This window comes from Lepisosteus platostomus, chromosome 3 (genome assembly GCF_059453375.1).
Source record: "Lepisosteus platostomus isolate fLepPlt1 chromosome 3, fLepPlt1.hap1, whole genome shotgun sequence".
NCBI classification, from domain to species: Eukaryota; Metazoa; Chordata; class Actinopteri; order Semionotiformes; family Lepisosteidae; genus Lepisosteus; species Lepisosteus platostomus.
In genome coordinates, this window is record NC_142613.1 from 14,134,609 (window position 1) to 14,155,626 (window position 21,018).

Below are 21,018 nucleotides of genomic sequence, written 5' to 3' on the forward strand. Positions count from 1 at the left end.
GCCCACTCCTGCTCTAGTTTGTTCTTTATACAGTATAAATTTCTCTTTACATTCATATTGAGTTACAATAAAAACTCACTGTAATGGACTTATAAGGGGAAAAGGGGTGTCCATTATTAGTAAATGTCTGTTAAATCATGCATGACATTTTGTAATCCCACTATTACTGTATATGAGAATAATATCTGTGAATACTATATATGTGCTTTCTACATTTTTTACTTATATTTTAAACAACTGCAATCAACACATCAACGAAAATTATTCCTGTGCATTTTCATCACAAATATACAAGGCCTTTATTTCACTTGTCATAATTATACTGTATATACTGTAAACCTGTTGTAAGCAACAGCAACCACTGATATTCCTGTATTTTAAACCTATTTAGTTATTAATTTTAACTTTCTATTTGTGCATTTTGCAGAGCATTTTTACACATTGTTAACATTTTAGTGTATTTATGAAATAGATTGTTTATTCAAAATTAGCTGAAACATACGCAACACAAACGCATACCACACCTATCATAAGCAATTTTATTATTGCAGGAGAAGTCTAGTATTTCTAATTTTACAGACATAATTCTCCTTTAACATTTTTTCCGATTAATTCTGAAGTCCATTAAAGTAAAGTGCAGTAAACCAAGGGTTTACCGTAAATAGCCTTTCAGAGGATCACCAATCTGTTTTTCATAGAAATATTAGAAACAAATATAAAAGAAAATGAAAACCCTCTTTCAATGGAATTGCACAGAAACACAGCTCCTAGCTTATCTTAATGAAAAAGTAATTAGCATTATACAATGATTTGGCTTAAATGGAGATCTAGTTTTTTTAAACAAAATGTATACTTTGGAAAGTCTAGTTATACAGTATAAGAATTACCCAATAAAAGTGACATACATACCAAAAGAAACTTGTATATTGAACAGTTATCCTCTCACTTGTAATTTGCAGTGTAGCTTTGCTGTGGTAATAAAAAAGTCTTACAATTCATCCCCAAAAAGTCTTTTAATGAATTGTGAATGTTTTATCTCTTTTCTTCAAGATATTACACAGATAAATTCTACAACTGGACTCCGTGAGTAACTGAATATCTAATATTAAAACATTTTAATATTCTGAAACCATTCTGTTTAATGTTCCTGTCTCATGTGTTGTGTTCACTGTGGTTAAATTGAACAAAACCCAGAAACAAATATATGAGTAAAGAATAATGATAATGTTTCTTTATTAGCCCTTTACAATTTCTTGCATTAGGAATTATCTTTTCGCATACCCCAGCTTGCTCTCCATGAGACACACAGACAGGGAGAGAGCCTGGGGTCAGAGTGCAGGGTCTGCCATTGTACGGCGCCCCTGGAGCAGTTGGGGTTAAGGGCCTTGCTCAGGGGCCCAACAGAGTAGGATTCCTCTGCCAGCTGCAGGATTTGAACTGGTAACCTTCTAGCCACAGGTGCAGATCCTTAACCACAGAGCCACCGCTCCGCCCGGAATATGATGACTTCTCACAGTTTGCTGTTAAAAACTGAACTGGGAAAATTCTTTAAGTAGTACACATGACCTTCAACCCCAGAGCATCATCCTTTAAAGTAGCATGCTAAAATTACAGATTTAAGATATTTTATATTGATCATCATAAACATAAAAAGATTACTGTAAAATCACGTTATCATAGCCACATGGGGCACAGGAAACATATTTTTCCAACAATGAATTACAGTACCGTTAGGACATTTTGTTGCACAGATTATTATGAGGAACTGTAATTGAGTGAACAGTTGATGGGGAATAAATTATCATTGGTAAGACATGCTGTCAATTGTTTAGTCTGAGCAGTAACTGGACCACTTCTTGTTCTTCAATGGGAAATTAAGTTTATTCATTTCGATGACTCATGAAGCAACAGTGCATTTCTGTTTTTTATTATTTGTATTTACTATTGATATTTTTCAAACATTTTCATTTCTAAGTGATACATATTCACATACTCTTTGCCTGCATTGCCATGCATGCTTTTGGAAAATTAATCATCATGGATGCTGTTTCAAGCAAATTTAGAGGAAGTTCTTGATTTTTACCATGGCTCAATCAACAACTGCTACAGTTAATGGCTTCACTGACTTTATAAATGATGTCTCAGTTAAATTATTTACACTACAGATGCAGCCATTCAAAATGGGTGAGGTATTTCCCGGCATACCGCGACACGCCCACCGGGGTATCACGCAGTTCACGTGTGTCACGTGACTAACTATCCGGCGTCGCCTTGTAAAACCGCCAGGGGGAGCTTAACCTCTCATGTACAGCATTTGAGCCTTTAATTTTGAACTGTGTATTACAGCATGTTAATCATCAGTCATTAAAATGTTGGTATATTTTATGAAAGCAAGATTGCTCAGTTGGACAAAAGTACACAACCTACCTTTATCAGAAATATTTATGCATCAAACCCTTTACTGAAGATATTACTAATAGTATTAATAATGGATGACTTTGGACAAGCTGTATACTCAAAGTATAATTTCTTTAGCACATTTGTACAAGCACTTGGAATCTGTCCAAGCCATACTTTGTCAGGCATTTTGTTTTACTTCAACGGGCATAAAAACTTCCTTGCTTTTAACAGGGCGTTTCATAATTTCTAAGAAAATGATTTAAAATGCGACACCTATCGTTCAACTAGAGCTTAAAATATCACAAGGATCCTCAAGAGCACAGCAAAGAGTGTATTAAAAGACACTTGTATTTATCAACGCTTTCTTTTCCGTATACCAGATTTTATGGAACCACTTCAGAGGGGTGTTCCTGGAATCGGCACCTTAAAGAACAAAATACACACCAGTATTCCATTTCTCCCTAAACATTGTAAGCTTCGAAGTCTTTAACTAACGTGATACCGGAGTCAACAAGCATACTTTTAGAATTTGATTAAAAGGGAATATAATATGGAATCGCGTATCTCAAGAAATTAATAACGATATAATTATATTCATGTTGCAAAAGAACTGCAACGGACATAAAAACTCCCTTGCTTTTAACAGAGCGTTCCATAATTTCTAACTACGAAAATGCCAGGTGAAAGGATTTGTAAACATATTTTGTTAAAGCAAGTCAGTTTTTTCCGCAACACATAAAATACATTTTTCCAAGAAAGTTTAGCCTTTGTCACTAATGAAACCACTAAATAAAGACATAAATATAGAAATCTTAAGATTTGTTTTATTTAATGTTGGTAGCAGGATGAACTGTCAGAGTGTATATTTTGTCGCAAAGTTGCTGCAAGATGTTAACAGTGAAAAAGGTATTTAGAAATGAGTTATTTCAAGATGAAAAAGAAAACATACACAAAACATGGTTTCATTACGACCAGAATCGGTCTTGAGATATTTTAAACTTGATTTACAGTATTTGAGAGGTATGTCTTAACACCGATACTACAGTGCTTAAGTACTGCTCACGTATATGTTTCTAGGTTTATATTATGCATTTCATACGGTCAAATAACTTTTGAGCAACTAATAAGAAGCGCGAAACGGTATGCGTTTTAGTTTCGTTTTGTGCTGGGACCCGTGGATTGATTAGAGATATCAAGTACATACAAGTCATTTTTTAAATGTTGTAGTTCGTCTTGAAAAAATGTTATGAGTACATCATCTATCAACAATTACACAGGTTCTGTTTCCATATTGCGGATTTTGGTTAGGTATTATCAAATCCAGTGGCGCTGTGTGTTAGTTTACTGAGTCCCATGTCACATGGTCTGTGATTGAAACCTGTAAAACCGGTTTAATTCGTCACAGCCAGCACTCTTCAGGTGTGAGGGTCTTCTGCTCAGAATGGAACGCTAAAATGTTTGTGTATATTCTAATGGTAGTGGGGGCAGGGTGTGTGGGAACAGGTTTGGTTGAAATTGCATTGGAGATCTATGTTCTTCACACCTGAAACATTTTCTCTGAAAGCATTTTCTTCGCAGTTTAACCGATCTTGTTACAGCATGTTACAGTTTACTATTATTAACCATATTAATTTTAAGTGCTTAATGTAAAATCTTGTAAAAATATATTTTCATTGTTCAAATATACATTAAGTCTGACTATCATATAATAAGTTAAATACAAAACTAAAGAAAAAATAGGGTTAAATATAATTCAAAATATTTTGCTAACAATGTTAACTGTTTATGAATAATAAAATGTATTAACTAAGGAGTAGGATGGCACAGTTGTTAGTATGTTTTTTGTTTTGTTTCTTTTTCATAAATACAACAGTAGTACCTGATGTCTCAGTGGCTTTCAAAATTAAATTATGCATGCAAACCTGTGAACTAGAAAGATAACTAAGATATCCATCCATTATATTCCATAATATCCATGAAATATATGGCGCTGAAATATGTGTGACGCAGTGGTGGCCTGACACGGTGAGGTGCCCTGGCAGCTGTGTGATGCAGTGGTGGTTGGGTATGTAGAGGTGCACTGGCAGCTGTGTGTTGCTTTGAGAGTCTGCAAATGAAGACTTTGCAGATATTCCTGCCATTAGATAAGTACATTAGTTTTTCTGTTGCTGTAGGTTCCATGCAGACAATCTTCATATTTAACCTTTGTACATTCATTTTCCTGTTTTTCAGGGCAATACCCTTATCCCTTCATCTGGGTAGCTGCTGCGGAATTGTTCTCTCTGATGGCAACAATGGTCCTGAGCATCCTCTATTTCAGACACAGTGTGTTGTTTTTCTCTTTAATTAATCGTACTTTCTTAGCGTACATCTTTCTACATCTAATCTTTTTACTGCTGTCAGGACTGCCTCCTATAATTTCTAATGGAGTACTTGTGTTCTAGGGGTAAATGCTTTTTATTTTTACTTTTTTATTGTTCGAGCATTTGAGTGAAAAGATATAGCAAATCTATAGATTTTAGTGATTACAACAGTGTGAAAACAACTAAATGAAATTAAATCAACTAAGTGAATTTTTGTAGGAAGGACTTGGTCAATATTGCAGATTTTTCCGCACATCTGCAGAATGTTCACTGACGTCCTTCAGATTTAGTTTACACAAAAGGTTGAACCTTGACCTTGAGGTGTTGCTCCAACATACCATTGAAATAAAGGAATTGTTTTCTCAATAAACTAGACATATTGATTCATTGATATTCAGCTGCTTAAATCTGTTTCCTTTGCCCAATCAACTCTCTTATTAATGCAGTGATTTGGTGTTTATACAATAGTATACATAGTCAATATAGTATATTGTCTATTATTGATAGTCTTTTAAGAGAAATAATTTGCCCTGTATTGTATTTGTTGAAAATATGAGTACTGACATTTTGGATTAAATGGTATTTCTTAATTATTTAACTTACAGAGAGAGACAAACTGTGCACTGAGAGGTGAGTCAAACTTCTTACACTCTATAATTTCTTGTTCTTAAGTAAAACTATTGTGACAAATCATAATAACTCATAATAATAGCTCAGAAAATACAAACAGCACATTTTTAGGAAAACAAAAATTCTGTCTTGATATCTAACAATCAGTAGGGTAATTAACAGATAAAGAAGGACACGTAAGCTGCAAATGTAATCTGTTATCGATGGTACTCCATTTATATATCAATACACCCCATTTTGCCAATATGTCTTTTGACATGCTGAGAGGTATTTAATCCATTCTTTTTCGATTTATATAAAATGTTGAAAACTAATTGCTCCCTCTGGGATAATAAAATCTCTCTCTCTTCTCACTGGGGTTTGCTGTGTTTCCCAAATGAAAGTTTTTTCTTTCCGACTTAATTCAGTGCTCATAGAACAAATATAAAAAACATACATTTTGGAAGATTTTATGTATAATTTGTTAATTAATTTGAGTTAAATATATTGTTATGCTGCTCAGTAAAAAAAACAATATTTCACTTAAATATTTGAAAGTCACCCAGGTGTGTGTTGCCTTCAGTGTTGGTGTTACATACCCCGATAGGCCAGGGGTAAATGGAGTGCAACATTAAGGGAATTGCAGGCGTGCAGGGAGAAGTCTTTGGTGTGGGGACAAGATAGTTGTAATGAATTTGGATAGATAATCAGAAATGAAATATGTTCAATTTTAATAGGTGACTGGTATGGGGGTAAAGGAAAACATGAATGTGGGAAAAGGAAATATGAGTGGTGCCAAAGGAACGAAAATAAGAAACAAAATGGAGCTGGCTAATTAAGTGAGGGCAAGCTGACCTAACTACAAAATAAAACCCAAAACACTTGTCTTCGACATATTCTAATGCCCTAGCTAACCTTCACTGACTACCCAAAACCATACGAGACAAAAGGCATTCACCCGTACTAAACTAGCGTTTCAATTACAAAGATAAACTACATGTGCACAATGTTACCCGACAACCTTAACTAACCCTTTACACAAAAGTTCACACAAATACACAAACAAGTGAGCTACGAATACAAATAAGGGAAAATGAGTGTAGACATAAGGAATAGGGAACAAAAGAGCACAGAGGTTGATATAACACATTTGGGCAAGTTAATGGCGAATAAAGGATAATACAAACAAACCGAAGTACAAGGAGGTGACGAACACAGACAAACAAAGCTGAAGTTATATGGGAACACACACACGAAGTGAAATGAACGAAAACGGAGAGAGACAAAGCTGAAGGAAAACGTAAGCGAAACGAAACCGAAGCTGAAGCTGAGCCAAGCAGAACCGAAAATCGAACGAAAGGCTCCCTATATTCTGAAAACCTCGAAGAAGTTGAAGTTGAGATCTGATTGGTTAAGAAGCTGATTACGAATGTCATATTATGGAAAGTGGATGAATTCATGAACCAATGGGGAGGGAGAACAACCAAAGTCAGGAAGTGTGGAACAAGAAACAAAATAAACACACATGAACCACACTGGGACGTAACAGTTGGATGATGTGTGTTTTCTACAGATCAGGCATTAAGAATGCAAATAAAAAATCACATCTGTGGGAAGTTAGTTGTGCTGTACCTCAGTATTACTCAGTATGCCAAATTCAGTGTCATCCATTGAAAAAGACGATCGATGGGTAATACTTATGGTGCGTCACATATTAGTGAAACATTATGTTGACTTAATCTGTTGGTCTACTTCTTCAAATCCACTTAATGTAATATTAGTATGGACTCATAGAACAAAAGGAAATGTTTTAAAATAAAAGTAAAGCATAAAATGTAATGATGTTTCTGAAAATAATTATTAATTTATATTAATATAATATTTTTATATACAATGCCTTGAGTATTTACCAGTATTCACCCCCTTTAATTTTTTCACATTTTGTTCTTGTTACACCTCCACATTTTAACACATTGAAATATTTTTTCTCCCTTCAGTAACACAATAAATAAATAAACACATTTATGAATCAAAAACTATTTTTAATTCAAGAACATTCATTTTTCCAGAATGAAAGACTTACATTTTTCATTTACAAAAGTATTCACTCCCCCCGAGTCAATACTTTGTACATAGTCCTTTAGCAGCAATTACAGCTGTGAGTCTTCTTGGGTACGTCTGTATGAGCTTTGCACATTTAGATTGTGGAATTTTTTCCCATTCTTCAATGCAAATTTGCTCCAACTCTGCCAAATTAGATGGAGAGTGTTGGTGGACAGCAATTTTCAGGTCATACCACAGATTTTCAATTGGATTCAAGTCTGGGCTCTGGCTGGGCCTTTCCAGAATACTAACCTTCTTTTCTCAATCCATTCCTGGATAGCTTTTGCTGTGTGCTTTGGGTAATTGTCCTGCTGGAAAATGAATCTTTGCCCTAAATGCAGATCTCTGGCTGACTAAAACAGGTTATCCTCAAGGATTTGCCTGTATTTAGCTCTATCTGTGTTGCCCTTGATGGCAACAAGCTTTCCAGTTCCTCCTGCCGAAAAGCAACCCCAATGATCCTCCATAGTGTTGAGTTAGCAAATGTGTGAATACTGCCATGTGGGGAGTAAAGTAAACCAACTCTGTCCACCATACCAACAATTTCCAGGATGTTTCTAGAGAAAAGGCAACTTAAAGATGCCCTTAAACAATTGCAACTGTAGCTTATATATATATATTTGCTTTTAAGCACTAACCATAAACCAACTATGTATAATACATTTCCATAGCTAAAATTATAATTAAATTATGTATTATTATTATTGTAAAATCTCATTCCCAATGTACTGTAGTGGCTCTAAAACCAGTATTGTAATGTATATAAAAACAATAAAACATGTACATAAAAAACAACATAACAGAGGTTACCTTAAAATAAGTTTTTATTTGAATGACTTTGTGCATCATGTACTGTACAGTGAGTTGAATTGCAGCTAATGCAAGTGTAAACTATATTTAGTTCAGTATATTTAAACTATAGATATCTCAAGTTGAATAAAAGCTCACAGTGGCATTCAAAAGACAAACAGCAAAGATTTAAGATTAGTGATGTTAGAAAATGAAACCAAAAATGTTCATATCTCTTCCCCCCTTTAAGGATGAGGAGGCTGGGACCCCCTGCAGAGTTTAGATTTAATTCACAGTTTAAACTTGAAGAAAAGGTTGGCTACACACACGATTCAACAAAACAGTAAAAACAGCAGGATCTGGCAGTAAATTAATAATTGCTTTTTTGGTTTGTGAGTTTACATGTTAATGAAAACTACAGAGAATCCTAAGAGCTCTGCATTTCTGTCACGGATGTCAGAAGGGACGAACGTGGAATGGCAAGAGAGTGAAAAAAAACCCTATGCATAGCGGCAGGACGGGGGTTAGCTGTTCAGGAAATGCCGTATAGAAACCTATGCCCTCAGGCCACGGACGTGGGGTGATCTGGTGCTAGGCGGGTCTCAGGACATCAGAACCTCAATGCTGAGCCAGGAAGAAAATTGACCAGGAAATATATAGCCCCAGACAGAAAGACACTGGAAGGACAAGCAAAGCACAGGAAACTAGGGGCAGGACAGACTAGGAGTGCCCTCTGGCTGTAGAGGGTGTGACAATTTCACTATAACAACATAAACATGCTTTAACTTAAACAAACTTTAACCAAGATTCTTAGATCTGTACGGCAGCATTGTAATAAAAAAACCTCAAACCTAGGACTTTTTCCTACCAATTCATAAACTGCTATGAAGGACTTTTCATACTCCTCTTGTAGACAGCAGGCTACACCAAGGACATATTGTATTTGCCCAGCCCAGTAGTTGCAGAAAATCTTTGGTGTTGTGGCTTGAGGTTAGTTTCAAAAAGAACATCTTATAAAAAAGCAATTGCTACTGTTTATATATATTGTAATGATATTACAATTGTTATATTTCCGTGAAATATGTTAGAAACTTTTGCATCCCACAAGCATTTTATCATTTTAGTTAATCCAAATTAAAAAGTGATGTATATCTGAAACATCAATTAAATTTACTTGCCATATTTATTTTTTTGCTCTGATTTTCAGCAGCAATACATTTTGGAACCACTGTAAGGGGCATCAGAAATACATTATCAGGGGAGTAAATGTGTCAGAATATGATTTGCAAAGTTCTTGGCAGGTGGCTGCAAAGTTCTGTGCTCAAGTTACTTTGTCAAATTGTGACACACCCAGCTTTCATTTAAATTATTTTTATCAAAATTATTACGGCATTATGATTACAAAAGTGTGGTTTTCTTAAGGGAAAACTCTATTCTGTATACTGCAGGTTACTTTTAACAATCAAAATGGAAAATAATTATTAATAATTCTATATAATGCATGTAATTCTGTGTTAAAAAATCTGTGTTACTGTATACTACAATTGACATAGGAAAGCACCAATGGGTTACTAAACGTTTAATTTTAAATTAAAATAAGTTTTGGTTTACAGCCACACACAGCTGCAGGACATTAAAGATTCACTGCACCATCTGGCAGTTTTACAGACCTGCATCAGATATATCTTATGACATCTTGTGCATTTGAAATGGCTGCATCTTTATATGTAAGGCCTTTTGGGATCCATCAAAGTGCTACACAAAAGTACAATTAATTATTATTATCGGATTGATTTATAAAAATGTAGAACAGAGGGACAGTAGAGTATTTTGGGATATTAAGTGACATTTCTCTTTTCTCACCTCAACAGCAGCTGAAGAACACAGAAACTGAAGTGTGCCATGATACTGTGAATTGAATTGAAAGGCCAAAGAAAGCAGCCGGATCGGTCAGGTTAATAATAGATCTGAGTGTTGCCACAGTGATGCCACTGCACTGATACACTGAAAGGCAGCTATGGAGGGAAAGCATCAAAGAAATCAAAGAAGGACACCCTGCTTTAAATCAGAGAACAAAAAAAATGTGTTTTACCTTCTGATATTTAACTTTATGTTCCTCTTGATCATACTTTAGCTATGTGAGTGTAATAGGGATATTACTTACCTCCTGCACTGAAGGGACCATATAATATTAAGGCCCCTAGCTACTGCACACAGAATTTATTACAGCTGTGATATATAGTTTGCATGCCTTCAGGATATTTACCCAGATAGTAAGATTTTTTAATTTATTCAATCCACATTCCAAACATTTAATAGATCCAAATAAAAAATATAATTTCTGGGAAGTGAGTATGTTTTTATACCATACACTATTCTTCTTTTCAGTAAGGATAAAACATCTTATTGTGACTTGTCTAGTTTATAATACAAATTCATTTTACATTAATGAATGTTATCTTTCTTAATTACAAAATTACATATTAAGAAATGTTATGACCCGATAGAGAGATGTATACAAAGATTTCAACACAAAAACAATACGTGGTATTATGTTTTATTTCTCATATTTTGTTCATTATAGAAAAAACTATTTACAGCCTCATGGTCTAATCAATTAGATTGAGCTTTACATTGTTACTGTGTAATGTAGCAAATGCTGCCAACAGACTGTCTGTTTGAAATATGTTATTAAATGTAAAAATGTAAATGCATTTTTCTTGTTATATTGATTTATTTTGCTGACAGTTACATCCAAAGTAACATACATTGACACCCATTTATACAGCTTGATATTTTACTCGACCGATCTGGATGAAGTGCTCAAAAGACGAATAGGAGAACCTTTTGTGGGATTTGATTTTACTTAGGGTTTTATCTAAACCCCTAGCCACTGCTCCACCCTACTCAGTTACAGTAATGCAAAGATAACATAAGAGTTTGTAATTGCTGTTACAAGATCAAGCCTGGTTTCTAGGCAATATTGTGACAAATTATGACAAAAATAATCCACTTAGACAAGTTATTCCTCTAGATTTTTTCAATGGCCAATGGAGAAAAAAATAATGCTGGCTTAGATGATGAAACGCTTGCAGAGATAAAAGTTTTCTTTCCATGAAATAATCAATTTTTTAGAAAACAATATGAGAGGTTAACAATGCCTCTGCATCCATATGACAAACTACGAGTTCTACATATGTATATACTGTAGAATATTAAACAATTTAAGATTTTTTATACTGTATATTTTTATACTATATATAAACGATGATTTATCTTAGTTAAAAATCAAAACTAATTGTTAATGTTGCACAATTTAACCCAAAATAATAGAAATATGTGCTGTTCATGTTTGCATACAGTATACCTTACAGAAGAGGTTCCCAACCTGGCGGCCCACATGACCGACCATAAAAACTTCCACGGCCCATAGAAGGACCAGGCCCTCCTCACCATTTGAAATGGGCTAGCGTTGTACCTCAGCAGTAGCCTAATTGACACCTGTAATCAGAGAAAATACATGCATACAAGCTACAGTTAGCACCTCACAAAACAAAAATTAAAATAAAGTAAAAATTAAAAAAATATTGTAAAAGCTAAGGCACCAGTATGGCTCTTTCTTTATTATGATATCACAGGCACTTAACATTAGTCTTGTCAAAAACAAAACTGAACTGAAAAAAATGAAAAATATGCACAATAACTATCAGAACAATTATAAAACAGAAGCAGATGTTAACTTCCCATCCGTTACATTATATTCAACACATTTCTAATAGACACATGAATGCACAGTCACCCAATAGCCTACAATCAGCCTGGCAAAGACGCACACCTTCTTTCTGGCTTACTTAATGAGAGGGCTGGGGCTATCTGACAGATACCAAATGCTGGATGTCGGGCTGTAGAGACGTATTTTGTTTGGCTTTAAAGCCTTGTTCGACAACACTTCGGAATACACAACACACAGCGGTAGCGGCTCGTTCTCACTGCCCACGCACTTAAAACCCAGAGCCAGGTACTCACTGCTATATTTTCTCTTCTTTAGTTTGGATTTTGGGTTATCGGTATAAGACACTGAAGCAGTTTCTTTGTTTGTAGATGGGCCTTTCTCTATATCTTTTCTCGTAAGAGAACCAAACGCAAGCCACTTAGCCATGATACGAAGGGTAATTAGGCAGTTATGCTACATTCTGCATTAGCCTTCTTGTCATGTCACATATACAGATGCAGCCATTCAAAATGCACGGTACAAACCCGTGGTATGGGAAAGCCACCGCAGGGCACCGCGGTAAGTGATTGGCTGGTCAAAATGACTGACAGGGGCACTCGTGGTGCATTGGTCGGTAGTGAAAAGATTTAATCATTTAATCTCTTTACTGTGCACATTTTAATCCGCTTAGTATTGAATATTTATAGGAAATGTTACCACTAAAGGGAAATTTTAGTAGCTGAGCATAAAAAGAAGAGGTTCATAACGCATCTGATGGTCATAAACGATATTAATTTAGGAACATAAACATTACTGTATGTAAACTGTACTGTGTATGGCTGGTCTTGGTAGTTAAAAGAACAAAATACACACCGGTCTTCCATTTCTCCCTAAACATTTTAAGCATGAAAGTTTTATGAAACGGTACCCAAATATACAATTGCTGTATAGAATGAATTTTAATTAAAAAAAATATTTAACACGAAAATTAAGCTGTTTACATCTTCCGCCTGAGAACATAGTCACCCGTTGCTACCCAACGCAGAAACATAGCCACTAACTAGCAAAGAGAGGACATTAGCTAGCCAATATGATAAAGAAATAAATGATTATTTTGTTTATTTCTTTTGCACATTTATTTCCATCGATTGTACAAGCACTTGGAAACGCCCGTTTTCCATGTAAATAGTTCCCTGGTTCCGCACCCCGCACCAAACAAATTTATATTTCTAAATATCACAACATGATCGAATTTAAGTCATTTTAATAACAATGAATAGTCACCTATGTGTTACAATATAAACATTTATATTGATTAAAATCGCGTTTAAATCACCTTTATTTAAAACCCATAAATAAAGGAGTGCTGGCTATGACGAAATTGAACTGGTTTCACAGGTATTTTCAAAGTAGAAGGGGGCGAGATTTCCAGCGAAAGACACACCCCCCCTCCAAAACCACCCAGTAAGTACAGTACTTACTACTTAAGAAAGCTAGGCTCCTCAATGAAATCGCTTTAACATGCTAATGCGTTGGTGTAACAGTCCGGGCATGGCAAGCTTCCAATGTCAACCCGACTGATCATATTCTCGCCCTAAATGAATTAATAGCAAACGTGGTTTACATAAAAGACATTTTTCCGAGAAAGTTTAGCCTTTGTCACTAATGAAACCACTAAATTAAGACATACATATAGAAATCTTAAGATTTTTAAAATACATGACTTTGCTAAAATTTATTTAAAAATAAAAACGATTACAAACGCCAGCGGAGAGAGAGAACAGGGGAGGGATGTTGGTTTTGCTTAAGGGACGGGGCTATGAAAATGGGTCTATTTGGGAATGTGGAGTTACATGTTCTGGCTGTTTGTGAATTATCGTTGTTGAGTATGGAGTGTTGAGGTATTGATTTTGTGTAATGCTTTATGTTGAAAATTGAGGTGGATTTTGTTTATGATAAAGAGGATAAACTGAGATGGGAGGAGGGTTTGGTTTTGCATAAGGGGCGGGATTATGATAATTGGAGGAATTTGAGAGAGTTTGCGGGCTATTTTTGGTTTGTATTACGAATAATTCGTACAAGATATTGAGATTTGTTGTTGTTTTGTTGAGATTCAACTCCGCAAGTCTGAGTTCTTGTGTCCGTCCTATCCGAGCCCGAAAGTATTACAATATGTATCTTTATAGCAGGTGGTGTACAGCTTTTTAGTATAGATTACACTTTTCTAAAATGTATTTAAAAAATAAAAACGATTACAATCTAATCTTTCCATGTTTGATCCCAAGATCCAAAGAAAAATAAATCTAAATGGGGAGAAAACTATGCTGAAAGTTTATTAAGATACTTAGAAGACAAAGATATCAATTTATGTTGCATGTGTCTGATTGTGAATAAAAAAACACATATATTTAAACACGCGTTTGCGATTTAAATCAAAACGTGATTTAAATCAATATAAATGTTTATATTGTAACGCATAGGTGACTATTCATTGTTATTAAAATGACTTAAATTCGATCATGTTGTGATATTTAGAAATATAAAAGTCAATTAATTGTCCATAATATTGCTTTTCAATTTTTTCAAAGAAATGTCACAGTGCACGAATATAATCATATCGTTATTAATTTATTTAGATACGCGATTCCATATTATATTAGCAAAAAAGCTTAAAACTACCACTTTTTTACATGCTATTTCACATGTTAGTTAAAGACTTCAATGCTTAAAATGTTTAGGGAGAAATGGAATACCGGTGTGTATTTTTTCTTTAAAGTACCGATTCCTGGAATCTGACTGGCTGACACCCTTCTGAAGTGATTCCATAATATCTGGTGTAGCGGCAATGCTTGTTAATAAGACAGAATTAAGTGTTTCTGTGCTTTCCCAAATGAGGCCTCATCTCTCTGTTCATCTCTGTGGTACAGCCACAGAGAAACTATTCATGCAGGCTGATTTAAAGATGTTTTCTTTTGATAAGGGACAGCTCCCAAAGGGGGATGCACTTAGCTAAGCCCGGCTATCATGATCAATGGTCATCCATTTGCGCCTATCTGTCTAGGGAGTGCCAGATGGACATCTGGACTGCATTCCTAAGTGTCAGGAGTAAGTGACTCATATCTCACCTTGATCAACCAATCAGGGACTGGTAGGGCCGAGTAACCCATGTGGGACTCTGATGCCCATGGAACTTTCAGCCAATGAACCAGCTGAAGTTCCTCCAGGTAAAAACAGGCAACACGGAGGGCCTGAGAGACTTTTTCGGACAATTCTAAAGGGGGGAGAATTCTGTGGACTTTTCTAAAGGGAATTCAAAGGAGAATTCCAGGGCAGGACATTCTCGCAGTGCGCCTCCTGACCATCCTGAGACTCAGCCCGGACAACCACGGAACGGCCAGTGTGTCCAAGTGCCAGAACTTTCCTTTGTTCTAAGAGTCTAGAGCGAAGGTTGCCAGAGAGTAACCAGAGGATCCACCCGAGGTTAGCACCAGCAGCAGGCCTCGTGAACAGATCGGAACTGTGGACAGCTGAATCACTATTCAGAACTAGCTCTTCATCAGGAACGAACCGGTCCTCTTCCTGACTTGCTGGGACCCACAGTCATCTTTTCTCCTGTGCACAAACTTTGCTAGTTAAAGCCAACACTAACTAGCCGGTCAGTGAACATCAGCAGCGCACCGTCGCAAGCTGCACAGCACAGCCTGGCGAGATAGGTGAGATATGAGTCACTTACTCCTGACACTTAGGAATGCAGTCCAGATAGAGAGAGAGAAAAGAGAGATGAGGCCTCATTTGGGAAAGCACCGCAACACTTAATTCTGTCTTATTAACAAGCATTGCCACTACACTGGTATACGGAAAAGAAAGCATTGATTTTATGAAAAATCAATTATGAAATTATTAAATGCTCTGTTAAAAGCAAGGGAGTTTTTATGTCCATTGCAGTAAAAGAAAATGCCTGACAAAGTAGGGCTTGGACAGATTCCAAGTGATTGTACAAATGTGCTAAAGAAATTAGCAAACAAAGTCATTCCTTTATCATTCCTTTATCGTATTGGCTAGCTAATGTCCTGTTTGTCAAAGAAAAAAGAAAGTATTTTCGTTTAAAATGACAGTTAGAAAGAATGTGGACCAGCGTAATACTTTGAGTTTACAGCTTGTCCAAAGTCATTCATTATTAATACTATTAGTAATATCTTCGGTAAAGGCTTTGATGCATAAATATTTCTGATAAAGGTAGGTTGTGTACTTTTGTCCAACTGAGCAATCTTGCTTTCATAAAATATAACAACTTTTTAATGACTGATGATTAATATGCTGTAATACACAGTTTAAATTTAAAAGCTCAAATGCTATACATGAGAGGTTAAGCTTTATTGACTCCTCCTGGCGGTTTTACAAGGTGATTCCGGATACTTTCCGGCATGACGTCAAATGACGCGATTTACCCCGTAATACTGCGACACGCCCATCGGGGTATACCGCGAAATACCCCACCCATTTTGAATGGCTGCATCTGTAATGGCGCTAAATGGTGGTCACCCAGCATGCTAAGACATAATATATATAAAATGGTTATATTATTTAATTTATATCATATATAATGTTATATATTTAGGACTCTTTTACAATAACAACCAGGGCTGGTGCAACCCATATTTGGGCCTGGTTGCAAGTAAATACAAAAGCCCCCCCTGGCTTCCTTCTCCCTCGCCCAGTGCACACAGACCAATAGAGCAGAATTAAAATGGGCTAACATATTGAACTTGATACTTAATAACTGCAGCAAACTTAGTGATAATATCACTAAAATCCACCTGCCTTGAGGTGCTGATCTCTATAGACAGCAAAGCCAGGGCTGTCTGTCTTTCCTGAGACATGGTGGACCTTAGATACATTTTGATCAATTCAGTTTGCTAAACGAGTGTTCAGCACTGGCGACAGCAATTGGAATTGTTAAAAACACTTAATGTGCTATCACTGTGCTTGGAAATGCAGATTTCATATTTTTGTGGTCCCAATACTGCAGTACTACAGAGTGTTGACTTCATTGGGGAGCAGATGAGACAAACTTTATTTCAATTGCCAAATCTTCACCATGCCTACTAAAAACAAGATAGGTCCGTTGCAGACTTCAGTTGAATTATTTCCGGTATTTTTTAAGTCAAACAAAATGCCAAAAATAAGTCTGAATTCGCTCAAGAAAGAAAAACGTTCTTCTGCCTCACTGATGACAGTGTTCAGTAACCAGTTGATAAAGTTCACTTTAAACTTTTTCTCTCTAATTGTCTTTTCTGTTCTTTGCGTTTCTTGTTACCCGACTTAAATTTCTGGATCACTTTCATTTTGATCACTAACGAACATATCTTAGCTAAATGTAAGCTTGTCTGTTGCTCAGTCTTGCAGGTCACGTTGTCCAATTCTGCATATTTTGGAATGAACACGCCGATGACCAATTGCAAATCATCCACACAGCCGTGTTTTCCAATAGATCATTGTGTTTTATTTTAAAATATGCCAGACTAATATTGCTATTGGATAATAAACTGCATTCCCCGCCCCAGACACACAAACTCTCGTTAGTTTATTTTACGGATGGTCTTTTCTCAAAAAAAGGCTGTAATTTTAATGATATTAGCAACTGGCCCCCTTAGATCTGGGACGGGGTGCAGTTGCACTCATTGCACCCCTTTTTACAACTATCATTTGACGGCCCCCAAAGGAGACAGATTACTTAGTTATTCTATAACAAGTCTTCATGACAGTCAACAATGAGCCCACAAAAGGTTATCTTAAATTGCATCTGTCCCATGAGTTTTAGTCCTTTAAAGACGGAGCAATTTTCCAATGTCTTCCTGAAGCCTTTTTCTGTAGTAATTGAATCTGACAATAAAAGGGGCAGACAGTAGCAGAGCTGGTTACATAAAACGAGTTACATTATAAGCACACTTAAGCAGTTTTAAATTGTACTGTAATTCTTCTACTTTAAAAGTAACACTTAAATCACTCAGGAATTGCTAACTGGATGATATTAAGGTCTGTAGCTACCGTACACAGAATTTATTACTGCTGTGGAACATAGTTTGCATGCATTATGAATATTTACCAAGATAGTAATTTTAGATTGACAGTGAATATTAATGGTTGAAGTGGGGAGTTTTATCTGGATATATCCTGGAAAGAAACAAGTAGAGATTAATGCATCCCTGAAAAGTAAAAAGAAAGAAATAAAAACACTTGTTGTGAAAGGACAAAGAACATCTACTTGGCTATTCATTTGGTTGATGATCCTGCAAATACTGTATTTTTTAGACCATTAACAGTATTACAAAATATCAAGTAAATCTTAAGCTTGTGTATTTGGCCAGGTATCCTCTCTACCCATCACTATCTACCACAATATAAACAATATCAAAGACAGGGATTTTCTGGGGTTAAACACCACAGAATCATTAAATCCCAGTAATACTAGTAAAATTACTTATGTTTTGGCATGAGAGTACAAAAGCTTAGTAGTAAGAAAGTTATTTATTTTTACATTACTTACAAACATGCATTAATTCAATTCAAGATGCTTTATTTGCATGACCAATGAGTAAAATCAGTGCTGCCAAAGCAAAACAAATACAATTAACATAAAAAATTCTACAGACATTTTTACAATAAAGACACATCATAAGATATTACTGTACATATAAACATTTTGAATATCATTAGGAGACAGGCTCACCGTTTCTCTGGCTGTGACAGGATTATCTGACAAAGCTGTGATTTTACACATCAATTTACTGCATTTCTCTTTTTCTCAAATGCCTTGAGTGGAATGATTAATTTACTCCTAGTAATTCAAGTTTTAAACATTGATTTTTTTTAATTTACAGAGTTTTCCTATGCACGTGTTCCTGAACTGTCATTAAAAGATGATTTTTTTCTAACTTATGATAAATGTAATGACCTGAAAAAAGTTTAGTAGGTATTCAGATGAGCTGTAGATTATTGGAAATACTTTGCTGTTTGTATACTGAATGTTGCAATAAGAATACTATTTTGAAAAAATAGAAAAATTGAAAAACATTAGAGGAGAAATGTATAAGAGTACAGCATATGCATTTTAAAAATATGTTTAATAATAACTATAATAGTCCAGGTCATATACAGTATTTTTTCAAGAATAAATCACACATGATTCAAACTGAACTGCATTGGATAACAGGTCTACAGAGGTTTCGCATCTAAACTACTGTTTTCTCAATGATTGCAGTAGGATAGTGTACAGAATACTTACCAAATTGACTTCTGGTACTGTATCTGCATATCATCATTCAGATTTAAACAAAAACAAAATGTAAAAAGAAAATTATAAGGAATTCAACAAATCTAAAATTGAATAGTGGTCAGCTGGGCTAGAATGAAGTGAGACAACTTCATTGTCGTCACAGTCTTGCTGTTTTTTCAAGTTTCCTGTGTCTAGCAGATCCACATTCTATACTTTAATTGACATACTCTTTGAAGTTGCCACATACAGTAGCTCCTACAGAATCATCATGTTTGTTATATACTTTCTTACACTGTGTAAGTACATTATATCATCCATGTTTTACTAACGATTTGATTTCAAATTCAATAGTTAAAAATATTTTTAGCACTGTAGTAATCAACATTTATTTTCTTAAAGTTATAGCTGGGGTTGATGTCAGACTGAGCTCTTCAGGTATGTTAATAATTTCCACATTTGTATTTATTTTTTGGCTCTTTTCTTAATTTTTATTTAGATGTATCAAAGAAATTAGCTACAGAATTTCTTTGTCTACAGAAGTGCTACAGCACTTCTTAGACATAAAATTAATTTTGACCCATCTCTCAAACATTAGAGGTAGCTGTTGTGATTATAATAATACATTCTCAGCCATTTCTATAAGTTTATTAAAAAGAAACTTTACTTGTTTGTTTCTTACTCAGACCTACTTCAACGTCCCCTTCTTAAAGTGGAGCCAGAACACATCAATGTGGAGGACATTGTCAGACTGCGCTGTGAAGCTGAGAGAAAAGAACAATGTCATTTCTACACCGATCAAAGCCCAGATCCTTTCAGAACAGTCCTGAACAGATTTAAAGTTTGTCAGCTCAGTACGACTGGGAGATAGCTGCTGGAAAACAGAGCTCATGTACATAAAACTGAAATCTTTCTGAGCTGTGCTGCTGAGATGATTGTGGAAAACCAAATAATTATTTCAGAGCAAAGTGAGGTCAAGAAAGTGGAGGTGGTTGGTGAGTTTTTTTAACCTTTTAAATATGAAGAATAATATTATAAATGCATTTCTATATTAAGTAGTGTTAAAACTGTAACTTCTTGTTACTGTAAATAGTATATCCAAACTGGCATTTGATAGTTTGAATAGAGATTGCCTAGGACGTTTCACAACTTTTCTGTATTTTGTTTTGCATTTATGGGCTGCAAAAGGCCAGACAAACAGAAGGAATTGTGTAAATTATTTCAAAAAGGTACTGAAAATAAAAAAATATTATTAAAAGAGAAACCTATTACCAAAAGACAATGTTTATTTTCCCTCAAGAATTCAACTTTGTCTCATTTTCAGTAAATTCTTTCCTATTTTATACCTTCCATCTCTGGCTCTGTCTCCTTCCCCTCCACCCAGGTGCTCTCTTTATAATTACAGATGACTAAAATCCTCTTTGTTTTGCCCGCAGTTGGCTTTGGACAACTTCATCTACAAGTGGACCGCAAGCACATCAACACAGAGGAAAATGTCAAAGCTCGCTGTGAAGCTGAGAGAGGAACATACTGCCATTTCTACATGGGTCCAAGTGCAGTCCCTTTCCGTTTAGAGCTGTACAGGAGAGTTTCAACTCTGTCTGCTCACTGTGTCTGGGAAGGAACTGTTGGGAGAGATGGGTGACAGAACAAGGACTGAAGTCTCTCTTAGCTGTGCCATTGAACTAACAGTTAAGAGTCTCAATTTTACTTTACTTCGTAGTGAGAACATCAGAATCAAAGTGGAAGGTAAGAACCATGTCATTTAA

General features: G+C 35.4%; 1 long non-coding RNA gene across 1 annotated transcript; it reads left to right on the forward strand.

Moving 5' to 3' along the window:
* The first annotated feature begins 1,050 nt into the window (after positions 1-1,050).
* On the forward strand, positions 1,051-10,991 carry LOC148674498 (uncharacterized). Its single transcript, XR_015935328.1, has 4 exons — positions 1,051-1,083; positions 4,633-4,725; positions 5,369-5,393; positions 10,136-10,991. It is a non-coding gene; the product is annotated as an uncharacterized LOC148674498 (long non-coding RNA).
* The last annotated feature ends 10,027 nt before the right edge of the window (positions 10,992-21,018 follow it).